Genomic DNA, 15,627 nt, shown 5'->3' with positions numbered 1-15,627 from the left:
GAAAGAGAAAGCTGACCCAGAGATATTCTTAATACTGTGCCATCTCTGGTATGATATCCATTGTCATATGTTACCACTTTAGTTTGATGATATTTATACCTATTTCCCTGACTTCTCACATGGTACTGATTCTTGTACTGAGAGGTGCCTCAGTTTAGTATCTAGAACAATAGCAAAGAACTATTGTCCTCAAACCCTCAGAAAACACACTGAGAGCTGTAGGGAGAAAAAGCTATTAATTTTAGGCCTTGTGCTTCTAAAATGAAAGGCTTTCTGTTGATGCTTCTCAAAAGGAAATAGATATTTTTGTGATAAGTCACAATTCTTCTGGTTTCACCTGGCTGACTTCCCAGTGTCTCACACAATGTTAACCTTCAATACCAAACAGTCATTTATCCTTGTCCAGTTCGTTGAACAAATATGCAATTAAATGGATGGTCAGTGAACTATAAAAGTAATAACTGGGCTTCCCTTCCCAGTCACTGTTCTCATTTTTTTCTGCAATAAAAACACAGATAATTTTCAGCTAGAATCCTGGCCTGTGCAACGGAATTATTTTACAGGGGTGTAGGAAAGGTAACGTGGCCATCCAAATGTGATTAGGGTCGATGATCATTGAAGATTAACAAAAGTCTATCCTTGACTCACAGGGACAAGAAGAAATATTCTTTCTATCAACACATCCAGTGCAAAGCATCTGGATTTCTATAAAGATGTCTAAACCATTGTCTCCACAGATATATTTCTAGGATACTGCTTAGGAGAAACTTTTTTTAGTCACAATGGCCTTTGTTGTAAGCATAAATGAGATTTAGAATAAGTAAATTTTAGTTATTCAATCTGCAGTTGTACACATTACTTCAGCTGCAGTTCTAAGCGTAGTTAATCATCGTAAGACCCACTGAAACCAAGGAAGCTTATGTCTGAGTAAAATTCCATAAAGCTGCACTGTTAGTTGGGAGGAAATTAGGTTGCAACATTCTGCAAGAACTACCGATAAGAATATTTTTAAAAGAGAGATCAAATCAATCTAAGCAATAATTCCAAAGGCAGTGCCAAATGCAGTAAAACTTGCAAATATTCTGGAGTTTTAATTTAATATACAGGCACACATGCATGCACACCTAGAGAAAAAGTCCCGTTTTAAAAAAAAAATCAAAAGTTGTAATAAAATTTCAGATTCAGAGAAAGGTTCGGGAATATTACTTTCTTACTTTACTAATCCAGCTGTCTATTTATCAAAATGGCTGATTTCCAGTGTAATTCTGGTTTCTGGATGTCTGTGAAGAGATACGCTCCATTGATTTGTCCTCAGATGTCAGCCTCACAGTGACCTACAAACTTGATTTCATGGATGAGGGCTCTCAGTGTGCATATCTCCTACAAATCCCGAATCCATTCTTATTTTCTGCTCAGACTTGTCCCGTTCTTATCTGTATAAACCTGAGCGCTCTTGAGGTACAACAAGAACGCTCTCGCCACATAGTGCCTTTCTTCCAAATACACAGATTATGTGCAGAAGCTTTCTTACCTGCCAGTTTGCCCTGGTCAGTTCTCCTAAGCAAAGCTGGTGTGGTTGTATACCCCTTCTCCTGTTCACTGCTGTAATCCTTGTTTTGCTGCAGACTGAAAGGAAGTTACACCAAATATAGCCTGTTCGTGAAACTGAATGGGGCGTTGCTGCTCAGACAAGATCTAAACAATGGAAGAAACGAAATGTCACTGTCTCTAAAGCAAGAACGCTGAGTTTCCTGATGCCATTCATACCACCAAGGATCTGTCCTTCCCAGCACCTGATCAAAACCTTTCAGTTGAACTGAAGGGATTAGGGATCCTTACCATGGGCATTACCTCTGGCATGTGCAGAGATCAAGACAATTGTCATCTTTTATTGCTTTTACTTTAGAGGTTGGAGAGCAGCTACAGACTTAACAGAGGACGTAAAGTTTATTGCTATTCTTTTGATTTTGCTTATGCATTTCAACTCCATCTATAACAAAGCTTGCTTCACATTAAAAGGTGATTATTGATGTTAATTGGAAATAGTCAATATCCTGATAATACATTATTAGTATTCTTGCCCACAATAATATAAATATTGAACACCTTTCTACCACCACCACCCTTGCTGGAAGCGAAGGAAATGTCTCTATTTTTAAACAGTGTATATCCTGTGTGGTGTTTTTACATTGACCACCAGGAAGAATCCTTATTGGGACTCCTCAGAGGTAGGAAGCCAAGTGTCATTCACCAGGGTTGAAACCCTCTACCAGAAATTGAACTGACAGACCTTTGCACTTTAGATGATTACTGTACTGTATACAGCACGCTAGCTCTAGGAGCTATCCAGATCCTGGTGCTCAGTGGTTGCAGGAATCTGTCAGAATGTTCCATGCAGTCCGCCTTCCCTTCAGCTCTCAGACCATAGAGATACAGATGTTATGCTATGTCTACAGTTCCAATAGAAGAGAATATCTGTAGCTCAGGGTTGAACCGTGGAGTCCTTGGTTGTTTGCTTGCAGCGCTGATGATGTTACCTGGCCAGGCAATGAAACATCTGCAAGCAAACGACCAAGCTCAGAGAGCACCGACGACTCCATGTGTCTACAGTGACCATACATCCTTTATTATAAAGGACAGTCCTTTATTGCAGAAAGCTGTCCTTTAGATTTATTTATTTTTCGAAAACTCACTTTTGTCCTTTATTTGGGTCATTTAACTTTTATCATACAAATAGTAGCACTTAATGAACAATTTTTCACATTCATGAAAATTGAATTGTCTTTTTAAAATACATTTACATACACTACTTGATTTTAGATATTTTTTATTAGAATATGCATTTTTGTAAAGTTTTCTTGGTTTTGCTCTTGAATTTTCCTTTGTAATGCAAAGTTATAAACATAAACAATTAAAAAAATTTATCCTTATGAACCTCTTTCAGATTTGCCCCTTTTTCATGTTTGCCTTTATTTTTTCCACGACAATATAATTATAACTATAACATAGTCGCCATAACTATGCCGTACCCCTAGGATGAAACTGGTCATATAGTGCCTGCCTCCTGGTGGTTAATGTAACTAAAAGTAAAACATGAGTACAAAAGATGTGACTAACTCTAGACTAATGACATATTTCTTCCGTACAAGACACTGCTTCATTTATACAACTGGCTTCAGTTGATAAAGTTTCCAGTCAGGGTCATTCCAACAAGACAAGTGCTGGGTTGGGACTGAAGCAAAGGAAGAATGACAAGTCTTAGTGATTTTATTAGAGATTTGTAATGTTAGTGATCATTGTTTTTCTGCAAAAAAACAGCCCGGCTCATGTCCAGCAGCTGACCCTTCCATGGAAGTAAATGTCAGTAAATCATTATGACATGCAGGTGATTGAACTCTTACTGTAATGATAAGCCACATTTCATTCCACATTGATTCTACATTTTCATTCCACAAATTATTCACCTTTTATTAATTTTATTAATGTTTAAAAAGGAGATGCCTTTTTACCAAAGGAAGCATTTTACCAAAGAAAGAGTGAGAGACCAGTTTAGTATACTGGTTAAGGGAGACTATGAGTTCTAGTCTTCTCTTAGGAATGAAAGCCAGATGGGTGACTTTAGACAAGTCACTGTCTCTCAGCCCAACCCACCTTGTAGGACTGATGTTGTGGCAAAAACAGGAGGCAGGAGCGTTATGTATGCAGCTTGGAGTTGTACAAAAAAGAAGTGGAATATAAATACTGTATAAGAATTATAATTCTAAAAATGCAGCAACGCTAGGATTTCACATTCACTTTTCATTCTCTTTTTCTACTTCAGTAGGTGTACAAAAGAGGAAGGATGGCCAGGGACATCCACCCAGTGTGCATGCACACACACACGTGATCGCAATGGGAAACAAAGCTTATGCAGTGAAACTTAATTTGCGCTTGAAGCAAATTAACTGGGTCTTGAGGCTTTCTGTATGGTAGTGTCTTGAGCTCACAAACAAGGCTCGGAAGCATGTATGTTTCTGTGAAAAAAAATGCAGGAAAGAGTTATGTTCCTTCCTGCCAGTCTTCTATATGGGCCTTGGGACTCTCAAGAATGTATTAGGCAAGTTCAAGCAAAGCAGAAGAAATCAGCTCTATCACATGTAAAGGATGGATGAAGGGCCATTATACATGATGACTAAGATCTATGATTAGATGTTTCCCTTGCCGTTTAGGTCAATAGCAACCAATAGTGATGGTGGGAAGGTGGGTGATAACCAGCATGTGGGTGAGAACCGTGGCTTACAGGGTCCTCCCTGAACCATTTTCCCTAGTTAAAACAGCCCAAGTACAATCCAAAAATATAATAGCATTATAACTTTTTAATACATGGTGTACTTTTATGAACAAATCTGGATACAAAGTAGCCTTATGGCTAAGGCACAAAGCTTAGCAATTAAAAAGGTGCTTTTAGGATACTGTCATTTAAGAAAACTTCCAGGTAATACGGATCAGGGCAGCCAGGCCGTCTTGCCATTAGAGAGCGAATTCATTGAGAGCACAGTTCCGCATAGAATTTACACCTTAGAAAAACAGGTGCTAGGGGTTCAAGTTCATCAGAGGCACAAGGGCATTGCCTAAGTGCTACAGGGATTCCTTTATATCTGCCATCCAAATGCTCATTTTTGCACAGAGTTCAACAACATAATTTCCCAGTTTGTGCATTCAATTTGTTCTAAAGAGTCTTCCCAGGGCTTTTCAGATCTGTTTGAATTGATGTGGTGATTGAAAAAGAAAATAGATTTTAATATACTATAACAATGTAGAATTCATAACATTGTAATAAAGATGTTCATAATCCTAGAAATCCGCATGTTAGAGTTTTGTAAATACTTATCTGCTTACCTTCCATCTTTTTTATTTTATTTATTAGTCAAATGTATAAGGCTGCCCAACTCCCTAAAGACTGTGGGCAGCATGCAACATTAAAAACAACAGAAGATAACATACCAAGGAAAACAACCATTTGTGTTCAGCGGTTTCTCCATTTGTTAAGTGAAGCTTTGCTCAGAGTTGCTGTTCCAGTCTGTCAGGGATGTTGCACTTATTGATTTCCAAGGCACACTCAGAGCCGTTCTAGCCAAGGCCAAAATAAACATGTGTCACCACCTTCACTCCCTAAGAGAAACCCTTCTTAATCCTGCTACTTCCTTGATCTTATCAAAGACCTTTCTTTCCCCACCAAATTCCAATAAGTGGACACTGCCTAAATAAATAAAGATGAAAGTTTTTCACTTCCAGCTTCCGCTGTAGCTGACATTGATCAGAGCTCATAGTATAAACCTCTTTTAAAATATTAATGAGATGATATTTGGTATTTTCCTTCATTGCCATATATCTAACCATTTCCCCCAAAGTAACAGCCATTGTTCTTCCACTGTAACATATTTTCCATTTCTATAAGTCTTATTTTAGAATGTTGAAATAGTACAGAAATTTATCTTCCATCTTTTTTACCATTTCCTGATTATTGCCATAAATCACTTATTTGCACTAACTGAAACTTGTGCCAATCTGAAATATTTTCTAATATCTTTGTTCACTGGTGTTTCTGATAATAGTCCTGGATACAATATGCTTAAATACTCTATTTAGTTAGATCTAGTTAGAGACATCTAACTGTGAAACTATTATAACCCCTTATTTGGAAACTTCATTTCCTTCTTGGATGTTTCTAGATGAGGGTTGTTCTTTTTTTCCCCCTCTGTGTAGTTCAAGAGAAGGGCCCTAGACAATGTCATCTTCCAGTTGTAGCCACTCCAATTTTCCTGCTTGGTCTTTGGTTCTTTTTCTTACTGGGGAAAACCTGCTAAGGAGGAAAACAAGAAAAAACTCTGGCAGCATTAGGTGCTATTCATCTGGAAACTCCTCTTGCTCTCCTTTCGTTCAGTCTGCCTCTGCTGCAAATCCTAAGAAGAAGAAAGGAAAAGGAAAATTGAAGAAGAAAGAGCAGTAAGGGATGTAGCAGAGGAAAGAAACTCCCCTCCCCAAGATGCTAGCGCTGGAAAGGAGAGGCAGGGAGAAAAAGGGTGGGGAGGGGAAAATGTCCAGGGGTTGAATCTGACTTCAAGTACTTAGGACTAGGCAGGAAGGTAATATGTGCAACTGTTCTCCCCATCACTTCCGGGTTGTGATTTCCGAGGGGGGGATTGGTATCCCAGTGAATGCCCCAGTGGAACCTGGGCAATTTGAGAACCCACTGCAAAAATTATTGGCATTACTGATTAGTGAAAACCATACACAGGGCAAGAAATGGGTTTATTGTGATGTAGGAGCAATGATGGGGCTGAAAATGTGCTGGCAGGGTGGATAGTTCCAAGCTCTTGGTCAGAAGGAAACCAGCTAATGAACAAATGCATGGCTATTTTGGAAGACTTAAAGAATACCATCAGTCACTACCAACTGATCAACAGATTCAATTCGTTTTCCCTGATGAGTAGTAAAGCTCAGTATTGCAATTTAAATAGGAGCTGGTTGTTTACAGAAGAATTTCTGATGCTGAATCCACGACATTTGCTGGTCATAATTGTGCCTACACAGTATCATTCTTACTCTCTGCAGTAAAAGCAGGGAACAATTCTAGACAACCACGCTTACATGAGGTAATGATGACAGAAATGCTTTCAATGATCAGAAAGAAGAAGGTGACCTTCAAATATCATCTAAACAGTGGAAGGCACCTCTTCCCACTAGAGTCCAAGCAGAAGAATTGGCAACAGGGGCTTGAATTAATGTTTTAAAATAAGTTTTATTTCCAGTTCTCTGGATGTGCAGAAATAAAATAAATTATGTACAAGAATCAGAAGGAAACTGTGAGGAACTAAAAGTAATTAAGTGACAGGATGCTGTAGCCAGGAGGAAACTAATTCAGGAAAGTATGAAAAGGTCACTATTTTCATAGTCCCAGGAGTCGGATGGAGTAATTCCAGTTGCTGAACTACAGTTGCTGAAAGCAGCAGTCCTAAGCATACTTTCTGAAGAGTAGGCTGTACTGGAGCTAATGGGACTTGGTTCTGAGCAACCACCTCCAGCTGTAAGGGGAAATTAAGCACCAGTTCAATGATTATGAGGAGACAATGATAAGAGTACTTCTGCTTGCTTCAAGCATAGCAATTCCACAGCAAAGCAAAGGGGCGTCATGTTGTAATGGCAAACATCGGAAGAATCGTGCAGTTCTGGTTGTGTGCCATTTCCAGTGTGGTATGTTCAAATGTTCAGCCTTTTCATAATCTCCTACCAGAGCATGAGCAAAGCTCATGTGTGAAACAGAAGACTAGACCATCACCTTCCTCCTTCTTGGGCTAGTTTGCAGTGCTTTGCTTGATTACTACCTTTTAATAGTGCCGCTTTGCAAATTCATAGCCTGAGGGCAGACGCCTTGCTGGATTGCACAGCTGGCTTGCCTGGGTTGGAGTACCATAAAAAGGCAGCACTTTAAAGAACTCATAGGCATTCTTACTGATGTTTTTAACAAAAGAAGGGGAGAAACGTATGTGGGAGTTTCTGCCTGAGCTCTCTAACTTGGGACAGCTTGTATGTCAGTATGTACCCTAATTGAGAGTTTGTTGCATTCAGGCAACAAAATGACTTTAGCCAGCCTTTAACGAACACCCTGGCAAACGGTCCACACATTTGCTGCCCCCCCCAAAAAAAACATCTAGCCAAGTTGTAACCTGAACTCATATCCTGTCCTGAAAATTCCAGATTATAGCACATTTTGCAATGTCTCTGTTTGCTTTGCCTGGCCTGCCACAGCGAGCCCACTCTAGCACCCGGGCACCTCCGTTGTCAGGTCAGAAGCCTCCTGCCCTTCCTGACTTTATAATTTTGTTTTTCAGTGCTTGAGAGACAGAGCCTGGCTTCCAACCACTAGTCATCTCCCTTTTCCCCAGATTGTTTCTTGGATCCCAGCCCATTGACCCAGAGATGTTCTTAATGAAAGTGGAAGGAGACCTGAAGAACAGCAGGCTTTGCTGTCCAGAGAAACTGACTTTAAAATTAGAAAGAAGAAGGGACAGGCAACTGTCTGGTAAACCTGGGAGAGTTGGAGAGGGAACCATAGTTTTCACAGCAAGGCAGCATGGTGGTATTAGTGCCTAATTGTGAGTGTTGAAATGAGGATTGAGTGGGACGTAAATGTAGGTTTATTTTGTGGGGAGCCGCTGTCTGGATCTGTAGGTGTGGAGTGCTGTAGGGGAAAGATTTATTTCGGAGTATCATCACATTCAGAAGTTAGTATTTTAATAATGGGAAGTGCATGGGTCAGTTCTAGGGCACAATGTCATTTAGAAATTAAATATTTGATTTTCCTTTTGCAGGCTCAGTTTCACACTCGGTGTACTATTAAGCAAATAGTCCAATGGTAGCCATTTTGTAGTGATGTCTGTAAGAGCTTTTCAGATTTCCTAATGTGTTCATGGGCCCAGAGTTGTTCCCTGTTCTCCTGAGTATCTCCTTAGTAAATCTGTGCTCCTGTATTGTTCAGATATTATTCCTTTACAAAATGGCTTTGGGACAGACACAACATGTCTCACAAGTTATTGGTGTATCCAGCCACACAGCTTAGGGTGACCTTTACAAAACAAAAGCCTAACCCAAACAATCTGTAATGAGAAAGTTGGTGAGTATGAGACCCTTTGAGATAAAGCCATGTAGTGAAAAACAGTTAAGAGCAAGAATTATTAAGGCCTGAAGTGCCAGCTTGTCATGATAAAGATTGAGGAGCTGAAAATAAACATTGACGTATTTCCTGCTGAGGTGGGAAAAAAAGTCACCAGTGGGTCACTGTAAGCAAAACAGCATCAGCTACTTGTTAGGCATTTCATAGATGCATATTACATTTTGTTTATTTATTTAAACATTTTGTAGAGCCACCCATCTCACAGCAGTGACTCTGGGTGGCATACAAGCTTAAAACCAACATTACAATAAAAACCCATGACACCCAGTTAAAACAATAACCCCCACAGGTACAGCCTACCTGTAGGCTAAGGACTCTGCTTGTTTTGCACAGAATTCATGCATTTACTAGCTTATGTGTTGTGGTTAATTTGTATCAATGTTTGATTTTGAAAACCGACACAATACACCCATGCACACGCGCACACACACACACATACACACACATTATGAGAGGCCAGAATTGAGACAAAGGGCAACGAGTTTTGGTGCCTGAATAGTATCTGACAAATCACTGGTAACCTTGATGGGTCCTTCAGGAACAAACAAAAGAAACAAAATGTGTTTGGGGCTGAAACTGAGATTTATAGGCTTCCAACATTGGGTGCCCATCATGATTACTTTCTTTCAAACAATAAAATGAAAGCTGGATCACAAGGCTAAATTATAAATCCAGCATAGATGATTAAATATAACCCCACGTTATTATGCAGATCATCATGCCACTTGGTTTGGGTGTGCTTGGCATGCTTTTCGACTTTAATCTCTTTCATCCATTTTCACCACATTAGACTATCAAGGTTAAAGATACCAGTTTGTCACTGGATTTTTTTCTTTTTTTTTCTTTTTTACTTCCTTGTGTTTCACAAAACGACTTTTGGTTCTGAAGGTATTGGCTCTACTTGTTGGTGGGAAATAATGGGATATAACGATTAATTGCTGCAAAAACTCTTGGTATGATAGGAAGCAGATTAGGAAATTGTACTCAGGTGTATCTTTTACTGCCATCATTATATTACTTGAACAGAAAGTGTTTGGGGGATATTTCACAGGTTATAGAAATAGCGGATCAGAGCCTTAGACTGCACGTCGTCCTTCCCACTCCACTGTAATGGGCAAGGTCCTTCTGAGGCTTTCCTCCAAGCTTTCCATGCAGAATGTTTTTGGAGACATTATTAACTTTAGATTCCTGCAGCACATACACATAGTAAAAAGAGAAAAGAAGAGAAAATAAATATGGCTCTCATGTATTTTGGAAAATACACATGCATGTAATAGAATCGTGTCCTCTGTGATTTCTGCCATGAAAAAAAATGGGACTAGGTTCTTTCAACTTTCCTCCTGTAAGTTCCCAAAGTGTAATGCTCAGCCAGTAAGAGTGGTGCATTTGTCGCTACCTGCATAATTCACATATCTGGTCATTATCCTAGCAAACATGAATATTCAAATAACACTGCTTTGGTTAAGCAGTGTTTATTCAAAGTGAAGTTTGAATGCATACAGCCAATGAACATGCCACAAATTAGAGGAACTTCACAACCCCTTCCTACTTCCAAGGGTACTCTCAGCATCTTTGCTCCCCTTCTGGGATAGTGATGTAGGGTGCTGGTGATGATGTCAAAAGGAGGACTCCAGCCTTCTCCTTTGGCAGGATTAAGACAGTGCCTCCATTCCGTACGCTCTGAGAAGAGAGCCGAGAGGCTGGGCAGCATCTGTGCCCCAGGAAAGGCGCCAGGTCACTCACCTGAGAAAGCAGGTGTCTCCGCTGAAAGACACTTGACGGAAAAGAACTGATATCCAGGACGAATGGGGCTTTGGAGAATGGTAGCTGGGTGCTTGGCGAAGCAGTGAAGTCCTAGAAAGTCTAGTGATCAGATACTTCCTGATTCATGTGGCTTGTTAAACTTTTTTAAAAGCCCCTTTCCTGTTATTGTCAGCAAAGTTGCTGAAAAGACATCAAGGCAGCCAAGCCTGACCAACACTGCCAGAGAGGTCAGGCAGGCAGGTGTTACGTTCCACATTTACAGAATTCAGCGGAGGGGGCCGAAGCAATTTCCTGAATGGAACATCAACACTGCTACACCTAGCAACCACTTTTTCCAAGTACAAAATGGTATGCAGTGACTGACACGTAATAGGTTCTGGCATTTAAAAAACTTAAATCCCAGTTTAAGACAAAGTTAAGCTATCTTTGCAAGTATTGTGTTTATGTAATTTAAAATTATATCCGCAGCACATCAACAGTCAACCCTTAGCTATTGAAAGGTTTGCTTTTCAAAAGTACAATAGAAGTGATGTAGGTATATGCAGTGGTGCTAAAAAGTTTGTGATCCCTTCTGGATGTTTTTCTTAATATATCATTTTTATTAAAGATTTTTAAAAAGGAAAACACAAACAAATACAGACTAATATAAAGCAAGAAAAAGAAAAAAAGAAATTAAAGTTAAAAGTGCAAGAAAGGAGGGGAAAAGTAAGAGAAAAATAGAAGAAAAGGAAAAAAGACACAAAGAAGTAGCTTCCGATCTTCTTTACAGCAGTTATGAGTACAGTTATAAAGTTACCTCTCTCTGATTACAACATAACTCTTCTTTGTATAATCTATCCTGTCTAATCATCAAAACCATAAATCATGTTTATTTTTTTTCTGTTTCACGCAAAGTCTATAAGGGGTTTCCAGACATCAATAAATATAGATATTGTCTTTTCTCTGATCAAAGTCAATTTAGCCATCTCAGCAAGTCCCATCATCTTCACCAACCATTTCTTCATTGTGGGTAGTGCTGAATCTTTCCATCTTTGTGCATACAATACTGTAATCTCGCTGCAGTTATCATGTACAAAAACAAAGTTCCATGACTTTTTTCCAACTGTTTATCCATCAGTCCCAAGGATGGAAAGAAGTCAGGGTCTTTTCTGCTATGTTGGCTACAGCTGGCAAGGCAACTCAATATATCAAAAGTGCTCCGAAGTCACAGCATTTGGCTTAACTAGAATTGCTATCTATAGCTTCATTGTGCATTGAAGTCATGATTTTTTTCCAGATCAATGACATACAGAAAGCTAGCATATTAGGAGGAAGGCTCAGTCTAGTTGGATCTGGACCATCATGGTTTGCTGCTACTACTGAAGACAGTTACATTCCACTTGGGCAGTAAAGGTCTAAACAGTTGCATGTGAAGAAAGACCCACTCCAGTAGATGCAGCGCTCAGATGTATGACTCTGATGCAGTGAGAGATACATAATTCGTACATAACCATACTGCCTGCCTCACTTGGTTTATGCTCATTTTGATCACAATTTGAACTACACAGATCTGACGCATGCATCTTATAGGTGGGTTGGAAATCTGTACTCCACAAAGATGTCCTGTTCTCATCTATTGGTAGGTTGCTACATTTTAATAAAATAGGCAAAACAAATCAAATGATGAATAATTACCAAAATATTTTCAGTGGAATGGTAATATAGTTATATGGCCATGCCTTGAGGGATATGTGTGCAAAAATCACAACCCACAGGAAAATTGAATCATTTTCATATTTAGAGAATTCACACCAGATGCTGATAAATCAATCTTTCCAGATACAATTTAAGATGGATTGGATTGACTGCATACAAGGAATAAGTTGCATGTTACACTAAACTTGCTTTTCTAAGAAATGTGTTTAAGTTGGTCATGTTCTTTCTTTGAAGAAATAATAGGAATCTGGGGCCTTAATGCTGACTTAATATCCTACTGAAAAGAGTCTCCTAAATTACTGTTCGTTCTAATGAAGTTGGGTGGTACAGATCACTAGGGAAGAAAAATTGGTGCAGGACCCTGAACCAGAGCCACGCAGAGTCTTGAAAACAACCAACGGAGTAAGTCCTTCGTTCCTTGAAAGAGGAAAAGCAGAAGGGATCAAATAAAATTACATTTTCCAGTGAATACATTGTTTTGACAATAGAAACAAGCTGAAGCAGAATCTTTAGAAATATTTCAAGACTGCTTTTTTCTTTTTTTAACAATCAAAGGAAACTTTGCCCTGCTTGAGAAAATCCCAAGGAAATTCATCTGAACACCATACAAACAAAGCCCAACGTGGATTAAAACATTCAAGAGTTGTTTTAACAGCTGCTGGGGGTGGAGGCATTTTAGTTAACAAGTGGCAAAAGATGAAATGAAAGGGTCAAGCTTCTGCTTCTGATAGTAGCCCATTCAAAATAGAGAAATAAATGAAGTTATAGTGGAACTTGGTTCCATAGCTAGGTTTGGCCTAAAACAAAACAGTCATATTTATTATTTCTAGCAAAAAGAACTTCCTTTCAGTGAGATTTTTTTCTGGCTAAGACATTCCTCTTCTCCCATGCACTTAAATACTTTTTTATATTATACTTCTGGTTTTAAGAGGTTACATTTGGCAGGAATACTGTAAATGGCACTTTAAATATATTTTCATTTCAGTTATAAATTTTCTGTGTTACTTATTAATGACTGTTTCAGGAGTAGTCCTGGTAATGCTTTTAGTAATGGTTTGACAATTTTCTTTTAAATGGCTTTGTAATCCTCCTGATAGCTTTGGTTATTGAATTGATTAAAATATACTAAATAAATATCAGTGTTTAAGTGAATCCATTTGGTTGAACAGTGATTGAGAATTCCTGCTCTGAATGATCATTATATTAACGAAGCTCCTCATCTGAATTTGATCTCCCAAATTCTGAAGTAAAAACTTGGTTTGGTTTGGTTTCAACTTGTTAAACTCTCCAAAAAAAGGATGAAAATGGCTCTCCCCTGTTCCTGCCGGTCAGAGGAGAACAAAGATCCTGCTTAACTGAGCACCTTCCCTTTTATTCTCTTTTTCCCCTACCCTTTCCTTGATCCAAATGAAGCTAAAGCAGCTTCCAAGCCAGCAATGAACACATCCCTTCTCTTTCTGCTTGTGCTCTCTCCTCAAACCAGAAGTTGTTTGCCACCCAGATGCAACCTTCTCTTTTTTCATTCTCCATTTTTAAGCTACCCTGTGCCCAATGCCTCTCTCTTAGCACCTGTCTGTATGTGTCCTGTTATTCCATAGAGCTCTTGCTTTCTCTGCTGCGGCACAAAACCTTGATGTGAGTCCCTGCGCCCTTCACCTTTCCTTGAATATGCTCTTCCTAACTCTTCTGTCATTTAATTAAATGTTTAAGATCTCTGTGTTAGCCTGCAAATTGTTAAACTGTCATTATTGAACACCAAATGATTATTTGATTGCTGTATATGCCATTAGCTTCAAATATTATTTAATGAATTATAGCAATCAGCCATTTATAGTTTAATTTTTGGACTTCTGGAAAACATATGCCAGTTTAATAACCTGGTCCCAACAGGATTGGCACTGTGGGAGGCCAGAGTTTACTAGTTAATTGAAGAATGAATAATCAGACAGTCATGTAACAGCAGAACAATTCTAGGCACCACAGTTTAAGAAGGATTCGGAGAAACTGGAGCACAAGGATGTTCAGAGGACTAAAAACTGTTGTATGAAGAGTTCAGGATGTTGAACCTTGAGAAAAATGACAACAGGGTGGGCGGGATAGCATGTTCAAATGACTGAAAGATGTCAGATCGAAGAAGGTCAAATCCTGTTCTCTCTCATCTCTGAGTGCAGGAAACAGATTTGAAGGCAGATTCTGATGGAATGTAATCCTACGAGTACGAACGTCTCACCAGTGAAACCAAGTACCAGAGAGGTGGTGGGGTGCCCTTCACTGGACGTGTTCAAACGGAAGCTAGGACACCAGGCCTCTGGGAAGTTTTAATTCGGATTCCTACACTGAGGAGGCAGTTGGAACTGATGACATAAATCACTCCTTCCAATCCTGTGATTCTAATGAAATACTAATACATTAAAGAAGTGACCATGCATTTCCTTAAATAGTAATGAAGTACTACTTTTACAAATAGCACCTAGAAATATTTGCAACATGCAATGCATAACATTTCAAGCCTTGCACTTTATTTACAATAGGCATTGTAGAAAAAGACACACAAATTCAGAGAGACAAACCAAAGTGCACATCTTGATTAAATGTCAACAATCCCCTAATATCGTAGATTTTATATGTCTATTCAAAATAAATCTTACTGAGTTCGGTGAGGTTTAGATACATGTAAGATGTGGCCTAATTATGTTTATATATATTAGCCAGAGTTCAATAATGGCAGTCTATGTGTGATCTGAGACTCTATCCTTTCAAACTAGGTGAATGGGTTAAAGAAAGAGGAATTTTAGTTTTATTTCAGTGTGTTCCTTTGTGTTTAACAATCGGAGGAAGCTCTGCCTTGCTTAAGGAATTTCCCACGCCTCAAATGCAGACAAGACATTACAAAGCCGCTCTGTTAAACTCATATTAGATATGTTTACAAAAAAGACTAAACAACTAAACATTCCAGAGCAATTATCTGGAGATATCATGGCTATGTGAAGGTGGTTATTATTATGCAGAATGAAAAGCAGCCAAAATAGTAAGTTAAGCTGTGGGATGGTTGCCGTGGTCTCCCTCCCATTCCCTCGCTCTAGTTTCTTTAGATGCATCACTGGGGGGGGGGGGGGGAGGGGAATAAAAACACATACCTAATTATAGTATCTTCAAGGTCTTGGTTAACTGTTAGAGAAGACACAATACTCCTGTCTCTTTCCCCCATTGCCTGATAATAGCTATTTTCACCCAACATATGATGAGATACCACCAGTCTTTCTTCAGAATCAAATACCTAAAATACCCATACACATTTTGACTCTCGCTATTTGTCAGATTAGATATTTTTGGGAATACAGAGAAAGTGCTAGAGGGTGAGAGTATAGTTCATGCCTGTTGTAATTTCTACTTCAAGCTGTCACCAGAAGCACTCCCGAGAAACTCCCATGGTGCCTCAAGGCTCTACTTAGAGA

The 15,627-nt window shown here is 39.1% G+C and overlaps 1 protein-coding gene across 1 annotated transcript in view; it reads right to left on the bottom strand.

Annotated features, from left to right (window-relative positions):
- Positions 1 to 1,683, bottom strand: part of ADGRF5 (adhesion G protein-coupled receptor F5) — a 44,020-nt gene extending 42,337 nt beyond the window's left edge. Inside the window, exon 1 of the mRNA XM_007426788.4 lies at positions 1,532 to 1,683. The gene's annotated coding sequence lies outside the window, so the exon portion shown is untranslated. The remainder of the gene's footprint in view (positions 1 to 1,531) is intronic.
- Positions 1,684 to 15,627: the final 13,944 nt, after the last annotated feature.

This window comes from Python bivittatus, unplaced genomic scaffold, assembly GCF_059951505.1.
Source record: "Python bivittatus isolate LINGU-HERP-01145 unplaced genomic scaffold, Pbiv_v1 ctg000020_np1212, whole genome shotgun sequence".
NCBI classification, from domain to species: Eukaryota; Metazoa; Chordata; class Lepidosauria; order Squamata; family Pythonidae; genus Python; species Python bivittatus.
The sequence above is the reverse complement of the archived record's forward strand: the minus strand, read 5'-3'. Positions and strand labels throughout refer to the sequence as shown.